At 35.7% G+C, this 16,173-nt stretch overlaps 1 protein-coding gene across 3 annotated transcripts in view; it reads left to right on the plus strand.

Annotated features, from left to right (window-relative positions):
* Nucleotides 1–16,173, plus strand: part of KHDRBS3 (KH RNA binding domain containing, signal transduction associated 3) — a 305,049-nt gene that overhangs the window by 80,328 nt on the left and 208,548 nt on the right. The gene's annotated exons all lie outside the window — the stretch shown is intronic.

The raw sequence follows: 16,173 nt of genomic DNA on the forward strand, positions 1-16,173 counted from the left end.
TTATTTAAAATGTCAAACTGATTAAATAGTTTGAACTTTATTTCATAGGCAGTTGAAAACAACTGTAGGGTTTTGAGGAAAGAAGAGACATGAGAGACAGATTTATCTATAAAAGAGTAATCTTTGCAGCTTGTGAAAGATGATTGATCAAAATGTATTGATTGAATGACTTATGGGCCAGTCGTTACGCTAGAAGCTGGATATGGAAAAAAAAAGATTCTCACTATGAAAGAGCTAAATTTTATGGGGAAGCCAATACATACATATTTAAATATATAAAGAAGAAATACAAAATAACTACTAATTAAGGAGGGAGAGGATGTCTACAGTTGGGGAGAAATCAGGAAAGATTTCATTGAGAAGGTGGTGCTTGAGTTTTATCTTGAAGAAATAGAAGAATTCTCTGAGATAAAGATGAGTGGGCAATACCATCTAGGCATGGAGTATGATTAGCACAAAGAAAGGGAGGTGAAAAGTAGAATATTGTATGTGAGGAAAAGATAAGTTCAGTTGCCTGAACTTTGCAGTACTAGAAATGAATAATGATATTGGAAAGATCAATTGGGACCAGACTGTGAAGCCATTACATTTGTTAAATGTAAGGTAAAATTTGCACTTTTCTTATAATTAATGATTTGGAGCCCTCTTTGAAAAAATTTTCCTTTGCTCCCCAGTTTCATTTTTAAAAATAGATTTTTGTTGATATCTTTTATGCATATGCTTGCCTAGATTTCCCCCATATCCCTGCCTACCTCTCTTTTTAGTGAAGTATACTTTATAACATTTTTTAAAATAAGAAAAAGTGAAAGAAGAAAAAAAAATCAGTACAATCCATCAGTACAGTGAAAAAAAGTAGGACGGTCAACACCTGTGACACAATTCCCATGGCACTTCTGCAAAGGACTGAGGTGTCTTCTCTCTAATTATTTGGGGCTATATTTTGCAGCATTCCTTCTCCCTTCCTCCCAAACATTCATATTTGTCTTTGGAAGGATTCTTTCTGTGTATATTGCTTTTGTCATTGTGTGTATTATTTTTCTGCCTTTGATTACTCCACTATGCATCAGTTCATGTGAGTCTTTTCATGCTTCTTTGTGTCCATCAGTGTGGTAATATCACATTATTAATATACCACTATTTGCTTAGCATTCCTCAATTGATGGGTATCCACATAGTTTACATTTCTTTGCTACCATGCAAAAAAGTGTTACAATATTTTGGTGTATGTGGAACCTTTGTTTTTGTCAGTGACCTTCTTGGGGAATATGTCTAGCAGTGGAATCTCTGGGTTTTCATGAAACTGCTCTGCTGTGGTTTACCTATCACCTCCATGCAAATGGCTTACAAATCTACATATGTAGTTCTTTTCAATCTTCTGGCCTTCAGTTGCCTCCTGGACATCTCCACCTGGATGTTCCATTGGCATCTCAAATGCAAAATGTCTAAAACTGAAATTATTTCCTTTCCCCTTAAACAATCCCTATATCCTAATTTAACTATTTCTGTTGGGCACACCAGTGTCATTTCAACTGCCCAGGTTCATAATCTAGGAATTATTCTTTACTCTTCCTTCCTTCTCCCAAGTCAGTCAAATCACTAAGTCTTATTTATTCCACCTCTAAAACATCTCCCCCTTCTGTCCCCTTCTTTCCATTCACGTGATAGCTACCTAGTTTACAGGCTCTCATCACCTCTTACCTTGCCTATTTTAACAACCTTCCAATTTATCTTCAGTCTCTCCTCCTTTGTTCTGTAACCCATTCACATAGCTGCTGATAATTCTCATGTCCATTCGTGTCATTCCTCTGCTTGAAAGCATCCAGAATCTCCCTTTTGCTTTCAGATTAACAGGAAGACTTCTTCTTGACATTTAAAGTCCTTCATATAATACTGGTTTCAACCTATCTTTCCAGACTGACTGCATATAATTGTTCTTCATGTACTCTGTGTTCTGGGCAAACTAACTTACTTTGTTCTGAACACACACCAGTTTATCTCTCTCCTCTTTGCCTTTACATCTCTCCTCCCCTTGCATTATTGTTTGTTTATTTGGAAAAATATACTATAGCTACTCTCTCCTTCTAGTACATTGTAGGCTAGGACCCAGCACCTAGCAGAGTTCCTTAGCTTTTTGATTGTTGATTGATTGTGAGACTAGTGAAGGGAGATTATTATATAATGATGATGATGAGTACTCATCAGTAATAGGGTGGGGTCAGTGAGAATAAAAGGAGCAGAAGAGACCTTATCTAGGAGGCAGCAAGGTAGCTAGATTGGTAGAGCTCTAGACCTGGAGTTAGGAAGACCCTACTTCAAATCTGGCTTCCGATGCTTACTACCTGTGTGACCCTGGGTAAATCACTTAACCTCTTTTTGCCTTAATCTACCGAAGAAGAAAATGGCAAGTCATGACAGTATTCATGCCAAGAAAACTCCATGGGCAGTATTGGCATATGTACAGGGTTACAGAGTTAGACATGACTTAATCACTGAACAACAGACCTCAGTTATAGTGTTGGTAGGTGGTAAATGGATGGAGTGTTTATGGAGGACTAACTCCTCTGGTACAAGGGCTTGTTGAGTCTTTTTCAGGGCTGCTTGTCCATTTTTGATGTTCACCTGTCACCAAACTCAACTGTGTCTCCAAGAAGCTGTAGCATACGGGCCACATACCGGTAAAATCATCTTGACAGGCTAAACCAGGTTCAGGTTAACCAATAGATCTGAAACCCATTGGTGAATTAGGGGAATGTCTACCCCAAGTGTGTGGAGACTTCCTCTGGCAGAATAGGGGAATGAGAAGGCAGCTGAAGCAGGCACTTTGGAGCACTTCAGTAGAGCTTGACTTTTGTCTTGCCACTGAACTTCAGTGACTGGAAGAGAGAGTGAAGCTGACAAGTTTGTGCAACTGTGCCACACCTAAATTTAATTCATGCATAGTAACCCCATGCTATCATTGGGCCTTTTCAAAAATGAAGAACAAACAATAACAGATTGCCTCTGAAGTCCATATGGGGGCCTATGAAGATACAAAAGACATTGGCTACAATAGATCATTTGCTAGGTCCTCTCTAATATGAAAGGGTTTTTTTACTGGCTGCTACAGTTTCTAGAATCTTGCAGTGTTTAACTTTTAATTGTGGATCATTTATATTAACTCTAAAAGTAGTGAAATTTTATTAAGTAATATATAATAATTTATACTGGACTTTCTCACAAATCATATCAGTCAGTTGTTATTGAACATGGACAATATAATCTGCTTCTAAGAGGTAATTCTTTAAGTATTGGGATTGGAGGAGGAGATATTGATAGCTTGTTAATGAATGTCTTTGTCTGTTTCACCAACCGGATCACTGTTACTTTATTTTATTTTTGTTTATTTGTTTGTTTTTTACTTTTTAGGCATTTGGGGTTAAGTGACTTGCCCAGGGTCGCACAGCTAGTATGTGTCAAGTTTTTGGTCTGAGGCCAGATTTGAACTCAGGTCCTCCTGAATTCAGGGCTGGTGCTATATCCGCTGTGCCATCTAGCTGCCCACAGATGACTGTTATTTTAGTCTTTATATGTTGATTATATTTGGTGAGTTTTAAAATTGTGTGGGAAATACTTGAGTTCTAAGTGAGAGACTTAAATGTTCTTAAAACAAACAAGAACTTTAATACAAATACCAATTGGGCTGTGTGTTATTAATGTGATATTTTGTTTTCAATATTGTGGTCAGTGAAAGGGGATTAATTGGAGTCTCACTCTTTGTTTTTAATTACTTGTTTTAAATTATGGAAAGATACATTTTGCATGAAAGGGAAAATATCCATTTTCAAGGGGTTTTTTTGTTGTTGCTGTTGTCGTTTTAAGCTCACATCTGTTCAATGCTTTATAATAAAGGTATTAACAAAATGCTTTATACCATTTCATTGGATTAAAACAATACTGCTAAATTTGCTAATGCATTTTTGCCTCCCAAATGATCTATTTTCCTCTAGTCTTTTCTGTCTACAATCCATCCTCTGTATAGCTGCTAATGGATATTGCTAAAGCCCAGATCTGATCAAGTCATGCTACCCAGCCCAAAACGTTCTAGTGCCTACCTTTTGCTTTTAGGACAAAGTACTGTCTAAACTCCTTGAGTTGGTATTTAAAGCCTTTCAGAAAGTATTTCTCCCACATTATTTCTCTTTTTGAAACCATTTTTATTTATGTCCTTATTTTTAAATAGCCTGCATTTCCCCCTTTATGTCTTTTCTTGGTGATAAAAAAAAGTTGAAAAAGAGAAATGAGAAAAATCAATTCAGAAACACTAATTAATGCAATAAAAAAATGACATTATATGCAGTGTTCCACACATTGCTGAAGCATGGAGAAGTATATCTTTTCTTTAAAACCAAACTTGGTCTTTAGAATTTCAAACCATGTTGGTTCCATTGTTTTGTGGTTCTTTCTACTTCTATTGTGGTAGCTGTTGTTTTGGTAGTATTGTTGTAATATGTGTGGTAGCACTGGTTTCCTAGCTGTGCTATCTCCTTTAATCAGCTTATGTAATTCTTTCTACGTTTTTCTCTATTCATCATATTCATCTTTCTTTTTTTTTTTTGCTTTCTTTTTTTCTTTTTTCTTTTTTTTTTGGCTAGGCAATGGGGTTAAGTGACTTGCCTAGGGTCACACAGCTAGTGAGTGTTGTGTATCTGAGGCTGGATTTGAATTTAGGTCCTCCTGACTTCAGGGCCAGTGCTCTATCCACTGCGCCACCTAGCTGCCTCCATATTCGTCTTTCTAACAGGACAGTAATAATCTTTTATATTTGTGTAACAACTTATCATTTCATTCCCCAATTGATAGACATCAACATTGTTTCCAATGCTTTGCTGCTATAATTTTTTTTTTTTAATATATGGAACCTTTCTTTTTCAGTGACCACCTTGGGGTAGCATATGTTTAGCAGTGGAATGTCCGGATCACAGATTTGAACTTTTTTAGTCACTTTATTGCATAATTCCAAATTGCTTTGCAGAAAGGTTGTGTTAATTATTGCTCCACCAGTATATTACTGTACCTATCTTTTCACAGCCTTTCCATTCATGGCTCTTCCTATCTTTTGTACTCTTTGACAGATTTCTGGATGTGAGGTAAAATCCTAGGGTAGTTTTGATTTTAATTTCTCTTAATATTAATGAGCATATAGTTAATAGTTTGCATTATTTATGAAAACCTTCACCTTTTCTGTATTGGTGAATGGCTTTTGGTCTTACATATTTATCTCTTTTCTATATTTTTTAGATACCAAACCCTTAACCAGAGATATTGATGCACAAATTATTTTCAAGTTTTTTCTAGATGGATTGATTATGTTTGTGCAAAAGCTTTTAAATTTGATTTAGTCAAAATTCTGTATTTTATCTTTTGCAATTGGCCCTTTCCTTTGTTCAGCTAATAATTCACCTCCTACCTTTTAGTATGAAAAGTTAAATATTTTCTAATTTTCAGTGGTATAATCATTAACATTCAAATTATGTACCCATTTATTATAGAATGTGGTATAAATTGTTATTCTATTTCTGCCAGATCACATTCCAGTTTTTTAATAGAACTATAAAAGAGGAAGTCATTCCTATATTTATGTTTTCAGTTTTTTCTACTGCTGAGTTATAGAGTTCATTTATTTCTCATTCTTTCTAAAAAAAAAATTATTTAGTATTTTATTTTTTCTCAGTTACATGTAATAACAATGTTTATCATTCGTTATGAAAACTTTGAGTTCCAAATTCTCTCCCTTCTACCCCCAACCACTCCCTTCATTGAGAAGGCAAGTTATACATGTGTAGTCATGAAAAACAAATTCATAATAGTCATATAGTGAAAGAAAACATAGACAAAAAAAACCTCAAGAAAAATAAAGGTATATGCTTCAATCTGTGTTCAGACATCTTCAGTTCTTTGTCTGGGGATGGATAGAATTTTTCATTATAAGTCCTTCAGAGTTGTTTTGCATCATTGTATTGCTGAGAATAGCGAAATCATTCACCGCTGATCATCTTACAATATTGCTGTTATTTTATACACAGTACATTTCACTTTGCTTCAGCTCATATACAAGTTTTTCCAGGTTTTTCTGAGATCGTCCTGCCCATCATTTCTTATAGTATAATAGTATTTCATCATAATCGTATACCACAACTTATGCAGCCATTTCCCAATTTATGGACTTCCCTTCAACTTTTAATTCTTTACCCTCAGAAATGAGCTGCTATAAATATTTTTGTGCGTACAGGTCCTGTTCCTTTTTGTTATTTATCTCTTTTGGGATATAGACCTAGTAGTGGTATTGCTAGGTTAAAGGGTATGCCTGGTTTTATAGCCCTTGGGGCATAGTTCCAAATTGCTCTACAGAATGGTTGAATGGGTTCACAACTCCCAACATTGCATTAAAGTCTCCCTCCAGCTTTTGTCATTTACCTTTTCTGTTCATTAGCCAGTATAATAGGTATGAGATAGTACCTCAGAATTGTTTTAATTTGCATTTCTCCAGTGAGTAGTGAATTGGAGTATTTTTTTCCCCATGTGTCTGTAGGTAGCTTTGATTACTTCATCTGCAAATTGATCATATCTTTTGATCATTTATCAGTTGGGAAATGGCTCATATTTTTTATAAATTTGACTCTGTTCTCTATGTGTTTAGAAATGAGGCCTGTATCAGAGAAATTGCTTCAAAATATTTTTCACAGTTGCTATTGCTAACTATATTTCCCTCTATCCTATCTCCCCCATTCTATTCTCTCTCTCCTTTCATCTTGTTCCTCAAACGTGTTTTGCTTCTGACTACTGCCTCCTCAAATCTGCCCTAACTTCCGTCTGTCTCTCTCTCTCTCTCTCTCTCTCTCTCTCTCTCTCTCTCTCCCCCCCCCTCTCACACACACACACACACATCCCTACCCCTCTTCTCTTAGCCCCTTCCCCTCCTATTTTTTTGTAGGGTAAGATAAATTTCTATACCTAATTGAGTGTGTATGTTATTCCCTCTTTGAGCCAATTCTGATGAGACTAAGGTTCGCTCATTCCCTCTCACGTTCCCCATCTTCTCTTCCACAGCAAAAGTTTTTTCTTCCTTCTTTTATGTTAGATAATTTGCCCCGTTCTACCTCTCTTTTTTGTCTTTCTCCCAGTACATTTCTCTCTCACCCCTTAACTTTATTTTTAAGATAATCACCCCTTCATATTCAACTCACACACTTCTGTCTACACTCCTTCTAACTACCCTAATAACAAGAGAAGTCTTAATGAGTTTCAAATATCATCTTCCCATGTAGGAACGTAAAGAATTTATAAATTTATTAAGTCCCTTATTATTTCCCTTTTCTGTTTACCTTTTTATACTTCTCTTGAGTCTTGTATCTGAAAGTCAAATTTTCTATTCAGCTCTAATCTTTTCATCAAGAATGCTTGAAAGTCCTCTGTCTTCTTAAGTGTCCATTTTTTCCCGTGAAGGATCATACTAAGTTTTGCTGGGTAGATGATTCTTGGTTGTAATCCCAGATCCTTTGCCCTCTGGAATATCATATTCCAAGCCCTCCAAACCTTTAGTGTAGAAGCTGCTAAATCTTGTGTTATCCTGACTGTGACTCCATGATACTTGAATTGTTTCTTTCTGGCTGTTTGCAATATTTTCTCCTTTACCTGGGAACTCTGGAATTTGGCTGTAATGTTCCTGTGAGTTTTCACTTTAGGATCTCTTTCAGGAAGTAATTGGTGGATTCTTTCCATTTCTGTTTTGCCCTCTGGTTCTAGAATATCTGGGCAGTTTTCCTTGATAATTTCTTGAAAGATGATGTCTAGGCTCTTTTTCTGATCATGGTTTTCAGGTAGTATAATAAATTTTAAATTATCTTTCCTAGATTTGTTTTCCAGGTCACTTGTTTTTCCAGTGAGATATTTCACAATGTCTTCTATTTTTCATTCTTTTGTTTTTTGTTTTATTGTTTCTGGATTTCTCATAAAGTCATTAGCTTCCATTTGCTTATTCTAATTTTTTAAGGAATTATTTTCTTCAGTGAGCTTTTAGACCTCCTTTTGTATTTAGCCAGTTCTCCTTTTTTAGACAGTCTTCTCCTCATTAGCTTTTTGGACCTCTTTTGCCATTTGGCCTACTCTGTTTTTTAAGTGTTATTTTCTTCAGTATTTTGTGTGTGTGTGTGTGGGTGTGTTTCTCCTTTACCAAGCTGTTGACTTGTTTTTCATGATTTTCTTGCTTCACTCTCATTTTTCTTTCCATTTTTTCCTCTATGTCTCTTGATTTTCAGAATCCATTTTGAGCTCTTCTCCGGCTTGAGACCAATTCATATTTTTCCTTGGAGGCTTTGGATGTAGGAGCTTTGCCTTTGTTGTCTTCTTCTGAGTGTATGTTTTGATCTTCCTTGTCACCATTGTAACTTTCTATAGTCAGATTGTTTTTTTTTCCTGTTTGCCCATTTCCCCAGCTTATTACTTGACTTTTAAGACTTTGTTAAAGTAGGGTTCTGTTTTCATAGTGGAGAGCACAGTTCAGGGGTTTTGTGCAGCTGTTTTCAGAGATACTTCTACGGAACTGTAAATTTTCAGTTTTTCCAAGGTAGTATGATCTAAGCCACTTAAGAGAGTTGTTTACTGCTCTCCTGGCCTGTGCTCTGGGTGTGTGAGTGACCACAAGCACTCTTTTCTGCCCTGGAACTATGAGGAGGGTCTCCCCCTCCACTAGGGCCACAAGCTCTGCGATGTTAGTGCTCTCCCTTGCCCTGGATCTACCTCCTAGGACTGTGACCTTGATGTGAGTATGGGCAAAGCAACAGAGTCCTGCCTCAGTACTAGCAGAGAGAGCCTTGAGTCTCCTTCTGACCAGTTGTTTGATTTCCTTCCTGTCTTGTGGACTGAGAGCTCCAGAAGCAGCTCCTGCTCCTGCTGATTCGATGGCTCCAAAGGCCTGCTCCTGGTTTGCTGGGGCCAGGGCTGTACTGGTATTGCCTGAGCTGTACTGTGCTTCCCTCAAACCCAGGTGCAATAGACCTTTCCTGCTAACCTTCTAAGTTGTCTTTGGTGTCTCTGGGCTGAGAGGTCTGGACATTGCCACTGCTGCCTATGGTTCAGTCACCTTGAGGCCTTTTCCAGGTTTTCTGGGGCCTGGTTTGCCCTAGCTTGGCCTGGGTTGGACTGTGTTCCTCTCTCACCCTGGTGCAAAGGACCTTTTCTTTTCACCTTCCAAGTTGTCTTGGCCTGGAAATTTGTTTCAGTCTGTCTTTTTGTGGGTTCTGCTGCTTTAAAATTTGTCTAGTCATCTTTTTTAAAGGCATTTGGAAGTGTTTGGGGGAGAGCTCGGGCAAGTCCCTGACTTTATTGTACCATTTTGGCTCTGCCCCATATTTCTCATTCTTTTTTGTTCTAACATTTATCTACTTTTTAAAAACTTTTTTTAAACTAATACCAAATAGTTTTGATGATAGCTGCTTTATAGTATAGTTGGAGGTCTGTTATATCCCTCCTTTTCATTCCTATCTTTCTTCAATACTTTTTTCTTCCAAATTACTTTCTTTATTTCATTGGGTTTTTATAAATTATCCCTTAAGCATAAGATTAAAACTACAAATTCAGCTTTGGTAATATTTTCATTTTCATTATATTATCATGGCACAATCATCAACACCAAATATTGCTCCAGCTTTGTAAGTTGTTCTTTATTTTCTGTGTCTTTTTGTTTTATCCCTTGCGTATCTGTCATTGTTCTTTTACTTTGACCCCAAAGTTGCCTTTCTCTTTAATTAAAAAAAAGATACAAACCTCTGAATGTGGGGTTAACTTATTTTGTTATTCTTTTATAGTTATGGTTATTTTATTTTCTGGTGTTTTCTGCTGTTTAGGGTCTCACAGGTCAGTTTTTTTTTTAACTTTTGGTTTTACAATGCTTTCAAAGGTCAGTTTTTAATTGAATCTCCTTTTTTATATTTTTGGTGGAGGTATAGGCTTAGAATTACAGGTTATATCATTTTAGGTTATAGCTCCTTTGTTTTGGGTTATTTACTAATTCCTCCCACAAAGTGACTTTTCTTTATATTTGAAAATCTTTCTCTCTTGGCCCATTGAACAATTTGTTGTTTGTTATTAAAGTTAAAATTGTTACATTTAATGTCATTCTGTGTCTTAGCATTTGAGGGGTGTGGGTGTGTATCCCTCTGTGTCCTTTGTTTCATGCTCTGTTTCTTTTGATGTTTTGTTGTCTGCATTCAGAATTTCTGGGTAGTTATCTTGTATTATTTATTGAATTTTGGTATTGATTGTAGATTCCTTCTTTTAGGAGACCTGTGATCCTTAAGATGTTCTGTAAATCTTGTTTTCTTAGTCAGTTGCTTTGGCATGTATAGAAAAAAATTATACATAAATTTTAGCATTGCTGATTTTTCTTTACTTCCATATGTTTGTGTTCCAACTCTATTAATCTCTTTTACTTCTTTAAAAACAGTATCATGTTTCCTACCCCCCCGTCTCTTTATTGTTTAATTTTTGGCTTAGATCTCTTAATTTCTCATATTTTTGTTCCTAATTACCTTTATTAAAAATTTACTTTCTTTTTTGAACAACTATTATAGAGTTTTTTTGTTGTTCCATGCTTTCTTGGGAGTCTACCAAATTTGTATTTTACCAGACATTGTTTCGTTGTGGTTTTTTTTTATATTAATTTTAAATGAGAGCTTTGGATTTTCTTTGGGCAGCTAAATTGAGCAATGGATAGAGTGTTGTACACAGAGTTAGGAAAATGTGAGTTCAGGTTCTGCCTCAGTTATTAGGTGTGTGACTCAGATCCAAGACACTTAATTTAACTCTGTTTGCCTCATTTTCTTCATCTATAAAATGAGGATAAAATGAAGTCATAGCTGTAAAGCACTTTATAAAGTTTAAAGCACTATATAAATACTAGCCACCTCCTCTCCTCCTTTTCCTCCTCCTCCCTTTCCCTTCTTTCTTTTTCTCCTCCTTCTCTCCCCACTTCTAAAATTTGTATAGCCCTGCCTCACTTAAATCTAATTCCCTGGAGGTATCTATCACCTTCCTGAAGTCTTGGTCCTTTCTGAGAACTAAGGACAAACTACAACAACAACCACCTCTTGAATTTACAACTCTTGTTCCCTTTTGTTTCAAATCTGCTTTATCTTGTGTTTTGTTTGTTTGTTTTGTTTTGTTTTTTCTTTTTATTGAGGCTTTTTCTCTTGGAATCTTCATTTTAGGCTTTTTATTTTTTAAATTCCCCCCCCCCCATTACTTTCTATTAACAGTCTCCTTTGTGAGTGGATCCACCCTCATGGATAAGCTTTAAGATTGACTTAGTGGCTTTGATTTGAAGCGGTATAAGTTTTCCCCCTCCTGAGTCCTGTCCCCAGTGTCCCCCCAGTGGGAAGAGCCTGACCCAGTGTTCTACAATTCAGGATTGAAAAGCAGCGGCCTTTCTTGTCTCATTCCTCCCTCATTTCTTGTGCTCTCCCTTTGTCTTGGTCGGTTCTGAGGCTGGTTAGATAAGGGCGGTTACCTGTCACTTGTGTCTGCTCTACAAGTAGGAAGTTGTAAATGTGAATGGATTGACTGTGCTAGGATGTGATTTCTGGGGGTCCTCACAGGACTGTATGGCCCTAGGAGGAGGAGCTTTTACACTTGGCTTTCCAGTCAGACTGGGCCTGCATGTCGTGTCACATGTGTGACGTACTTTGGTCTAGGTACTCTCTCTAGTCTGTGCTGCATTTCACTCTTTACTTTGCCTCCAAAGAATCACTTAGGGCCAGTTTCCTACCTGAAACATTTCCTAATTCCCCCAGTTGTTAGTGCTTTCTCGCTCTCTCACCCTTGAAATACTTTAGTATTTTTTTTTTTACTCTGAATTTACTTATGTGTGGGAATATTTGATTCCTCCACCAAACTGCAAGCTTTTCACCCTCAGAGACTTAATTCTTGTTCTTTTTGCATTTCCACTGCCCTGCTCATCGTAAGTGCTAAATAAATGTCCTGGACTTGAAAATAAAGGGTAGTCTTTTGTTGTGATTTTGCATACTTGGAGTGTTACTGCATGTTGTAAAGAATTCTGTTTGGGCCATAACAGATCCTCAGGTAGAATTAAGTAATGAGGGAAATTAGTGCTTTTTAGACTTGTTAGTATGCCAGATGTACACATACACATCTATACATTCACTGTAAACATCATTGTATCCATATATATTTACACACATAAATATATATCTCAATACCATACTTTTAGTCAGCTTGTTCTGATTAGTCTGTTCTTTTTATGAAATAACTTATCAGCAAATCATAGTAGATGGTTTTTGTTAGTATCTAGTTGAATTCTTGGATATTTCATTTAACCTTGAAAGATTGGCAAAAAAGTCCCTGGACATTAATGCTTACATATTATGATTAGAGTCTCTCATTTATTTTCAGTTTACTGACAGCTGTACTAGTCATCTCTAGTATTAAAGACTGATCAGAAAATTCATCTAATGAAACATAGGCAAATGACTTGTTTACATCCTATTTATAGTCTCCAAAGGTTTGACATGTAATCTCTTTCATCATAGAATTATCCAAAGGTAACTCATTTTTATGCTGATAGATATTGACATAATATATGGTTAAATGAATTTATTATATGCTTGTTATAGAATATCATTAGAACCATCATATTTCTATCTCATAGTGTGGCAATGCCAGCAGGACAAATGAGAAAGACATTGAATCTTCATACAAAGGAAATGGGTTTTATAATGAGTGCAGTCTGAACAGAATTAATCTCTTTTTTTGGATCATTACTTCACGTAATCACAAAGCCTTGCAGGGTTCTAATTGGTGACCTCTGAAGCCTGATAATTGTATAAGATAGCTGGTCTTTTACAGTATTCCTAATGATGTTGGCAATTAAAGTGAGAAATGTAGCTTACTTAGGCCAATATAGCTTGAAAGGTGAATTCTGGCTTCATTTTTCTAGCTTTACTAATACAACTCTACCCAAATAATTACTTAAGTTGTTACTAACTTGCTCATCTTGTGGGTCACTAGTTCTATATGGTACTCATTTCATAAATGCTTGGAGTCTTTAAAATGTATTAAAAATCATTAATTTCATTTAAAGAATATGTTTTAGTCAGAGAGACAAGCTTGCTAGCTTTAATGTTTAATGTCATTTGTGTGAAGGTATTCTTTGCCAGACCATAAATGTGTTTCTGAGACCATAGAGTCATTTAAGAGTGTTAAATGGAGACTTAAGAATCAAGAAGACCTGGGTCTGAATCCTTTCTCAGACTCTTGCTAATGTTTCTGTGGCCCTGGATAAGACATCTCTGTATGTTAGTTTTCTAATCTGTAAAATGAGGTGGTTGGCCTTGATGAACTCTGTGATTCCTTTAAGCTCTAAATCTAAGATCCTCTGATCTTATTATCCACTGTATAAATTTTGTGGCCTGATTTTGAGGTGTTTGAGCTTTATGATAATCGTTTTCCCCCCCAGGGTTCCTCAGTAGTAAATCAGAAACTGCCGGTGACTCCTGAAGTACATATCTAGGTAGATTGTCACAATGATTTTCACTCCTCCCTTTTTTTTTTCTGAGAGAGAAATTTTCAGTCAATCCTCTTTTTTAGCATCTTTAAGCTTACATATCTTTCTTTAATTGCCACATTCACCTTTTTTGGGCAATCATAATATTAACTTTTGTTAGGAAAAAGTTGGGAATTCCTGTACTATTGACTTAACTTGTCTCTCTCTTGCTTTATTCTAAGCTGTCACTAGTTGTAATATGTGAGTATCCCATATATCTTCATTGCCACATGTAAAAAGTGCACAAATTTGTTTTTAAGTTGTGGGGGAGCAAGAAATTCTTTACTCACCTGTTAGAAGAATAGTCACCATTGTTGGACAGTCCTCTATTTTTACGCAATTAATCGATATATACTTTTTTTTAAAAAATGCCTCTATCACAGTGAATATATACCAAGTTTATTTATTGAATAAGCCATCATATTTTTTTAGAATTACCCAAACCACAATTGATATGGCATAAATTAATGTCCTTTTTCATGACATCATGTTCAGAAGTTGCCATAGGATCCTCTTGCCCTCTGGAGAATAAAGCCCTCTGTGCTTTAAAAATTTTATGCCTACTAAATGTAATACCAAGAAGGAAAAAAGTAATGCCCAATTCCTACATACACTCTGTATTTGTGAGGCAGTGATTTACTTTGATGAATAGGCCCATCCTGAATGGTTGATGATCCCTTCCCTTTTTGAATCTTACCAGTTCATTGCTTTATTGCTATAGGGTACAGAGGTGAGTCATGTGCACTGCTGTTAATTTGCTTCAAGTTGATACATTACTTCTTTAAAATCTTGGTTTTTCAATTCTGTTTCTTCTTTCTTTGCAGTTGCAATGAATGTCTGTTAAAGGCCAAGAGTTTTAAACTTTATTTCATTCTTTTAAAACATTTTATTCATTTGTTCCTAATAGCTGTGATTTCCCAGATCAAAGCTCACCTTTCCTGGCAACCATATCCACATATATGCTGTACTTCTCCATCAGACTGTAAACTTCTCAAGTTCTCACTTTTGTACTTTTGTCCTCCAGAGCCTCACACAGTACCTGACACATAGCAAGAAGCTAAATAATGTTTTTTTTTCATTCTTTGAGATGAACTTGATCACTATAATTACATAGTACTTAGGATTTTTTTGTCCTTTCTTTTTTCATTGTTTTAATTATTAACTTTATTATTTTCTTTGTTCTTTTTACTTCACTCTGCATCATTTCAAATAAATTTCCTATGCTTCTCTGTATTCATTATACATAACGCTTCTTGTGGTATAGTAATAGTCTATTACCCTATAACCATAATTTAGCATTTCTCTTATCAATGGTTTACTACTTCAATTTTTTTTTCTAGTTTTTTTCTAACATAAAAAGTACTGTTTTGAATATTTTGCTTTATATGGACCACTTGTTTCTGGTTTTTAACTTTTTTTGTGTTGTAAGTGGCTATCTAGTTCAATGAATATGGATATTTTAGTCATTTACGTAAGGTCAATCTAAATTGCTCTCTAAAATGGCTATATAAATTTTAGTAAATAATATAAGATATTGTTTTAAATTTAATGTCAAATAGTTTAGTCAAATAGCTGGTAATGTTTTACTAACACTTTTTGGTCACGTAGGAAATTTTTATGTGGCTCTGCCTTATGTAGTGTTTCCAAAAATCCATTTTTCTGTTTTTTAACCATTACCAAATCCTTTTGATTACAGCTTTATGGTGTTATTTGAAGTCTGAATTTCCCTTCATTCCTACTTTTTTTTTTAATTGAATTCTAGACCTGTTGTTCTTACAAGTGAATTTTATTGTAATTTCTCTCTCTTTAAAGTATCCCCTTGGTGTTTGGCATGGCAGATGTGCTGAATCACTATGCTTGCTCTGTGTTATATATGTTCTGTGTGCTGTAACCAAAACGTGTATTTGCTTGTGGAACTCTTTGTTTCTTCTACACTTCCATTGACTTTGTCTACTGTGTTTACCTCCTGGTAAAAGTTATCACATACTGTTTTTACTGACTTGTTACAATTGTATGTCCCCTTTACCCCTTTACTCTGATTAGTTTTCCTGCCTCTTCTCTTCCTTTCGCTTCCCTTCTCTCTAATTCATCTTACACAGCTGCCAGAATAATTTTCTAATCAATCATTTAAATACTTATAAAATGCCAACTATGTGCTAGCGATACAAATACTATGAGCAAAACAATTCCTCCTTGCAAGGAGCTTATGTACTATTGGTGGATATAATAAATACATATATAAAATTAATGCAGTATGGAAGATGAATTGGATTGGGGAGAGACTTGAGAAAGGGGGAGACAAATTAGGAAGCCATTAAAATAATGCAAGCAAGAGGTGATGAGGTGATAATTATGTGAGTAGAGAGTTTTTGGATGCAAGAGATGGGATGTTGTGGAGATAGAAATGGCAAAATTTGGCAACTGATTGGATATGAGTGAGAGGAGAGTAGAGGGTTGAGGATAATGATGAAAGAATGGTAATGCTTTTATTAGAAACTGGAAAATTTAGAAGAGGGGGCATATTCTAGGGGAAAGAGAAGAAGTTTTGTTTTGGACATGTTGAGTTTGAGAAGTATCTG

Source organism: Phascolarctos cinereus, unplaced genomic scaffold (assembly GCF_003287225.1).
Source record: "Phascolarctos cinereus isolate Bilbo 61053 unplaced genomic scaffold, phaCin_HiC Scaffold_4;HRSCAF=312, whole genome shotgun sequence".
Lineage (NCBI taxonomy): Eukaryota > Metazoa > Chordata > Mammalia > Diprotodontia > Phascolarctidae > Phascolarctos > Phascolarctos cinereus.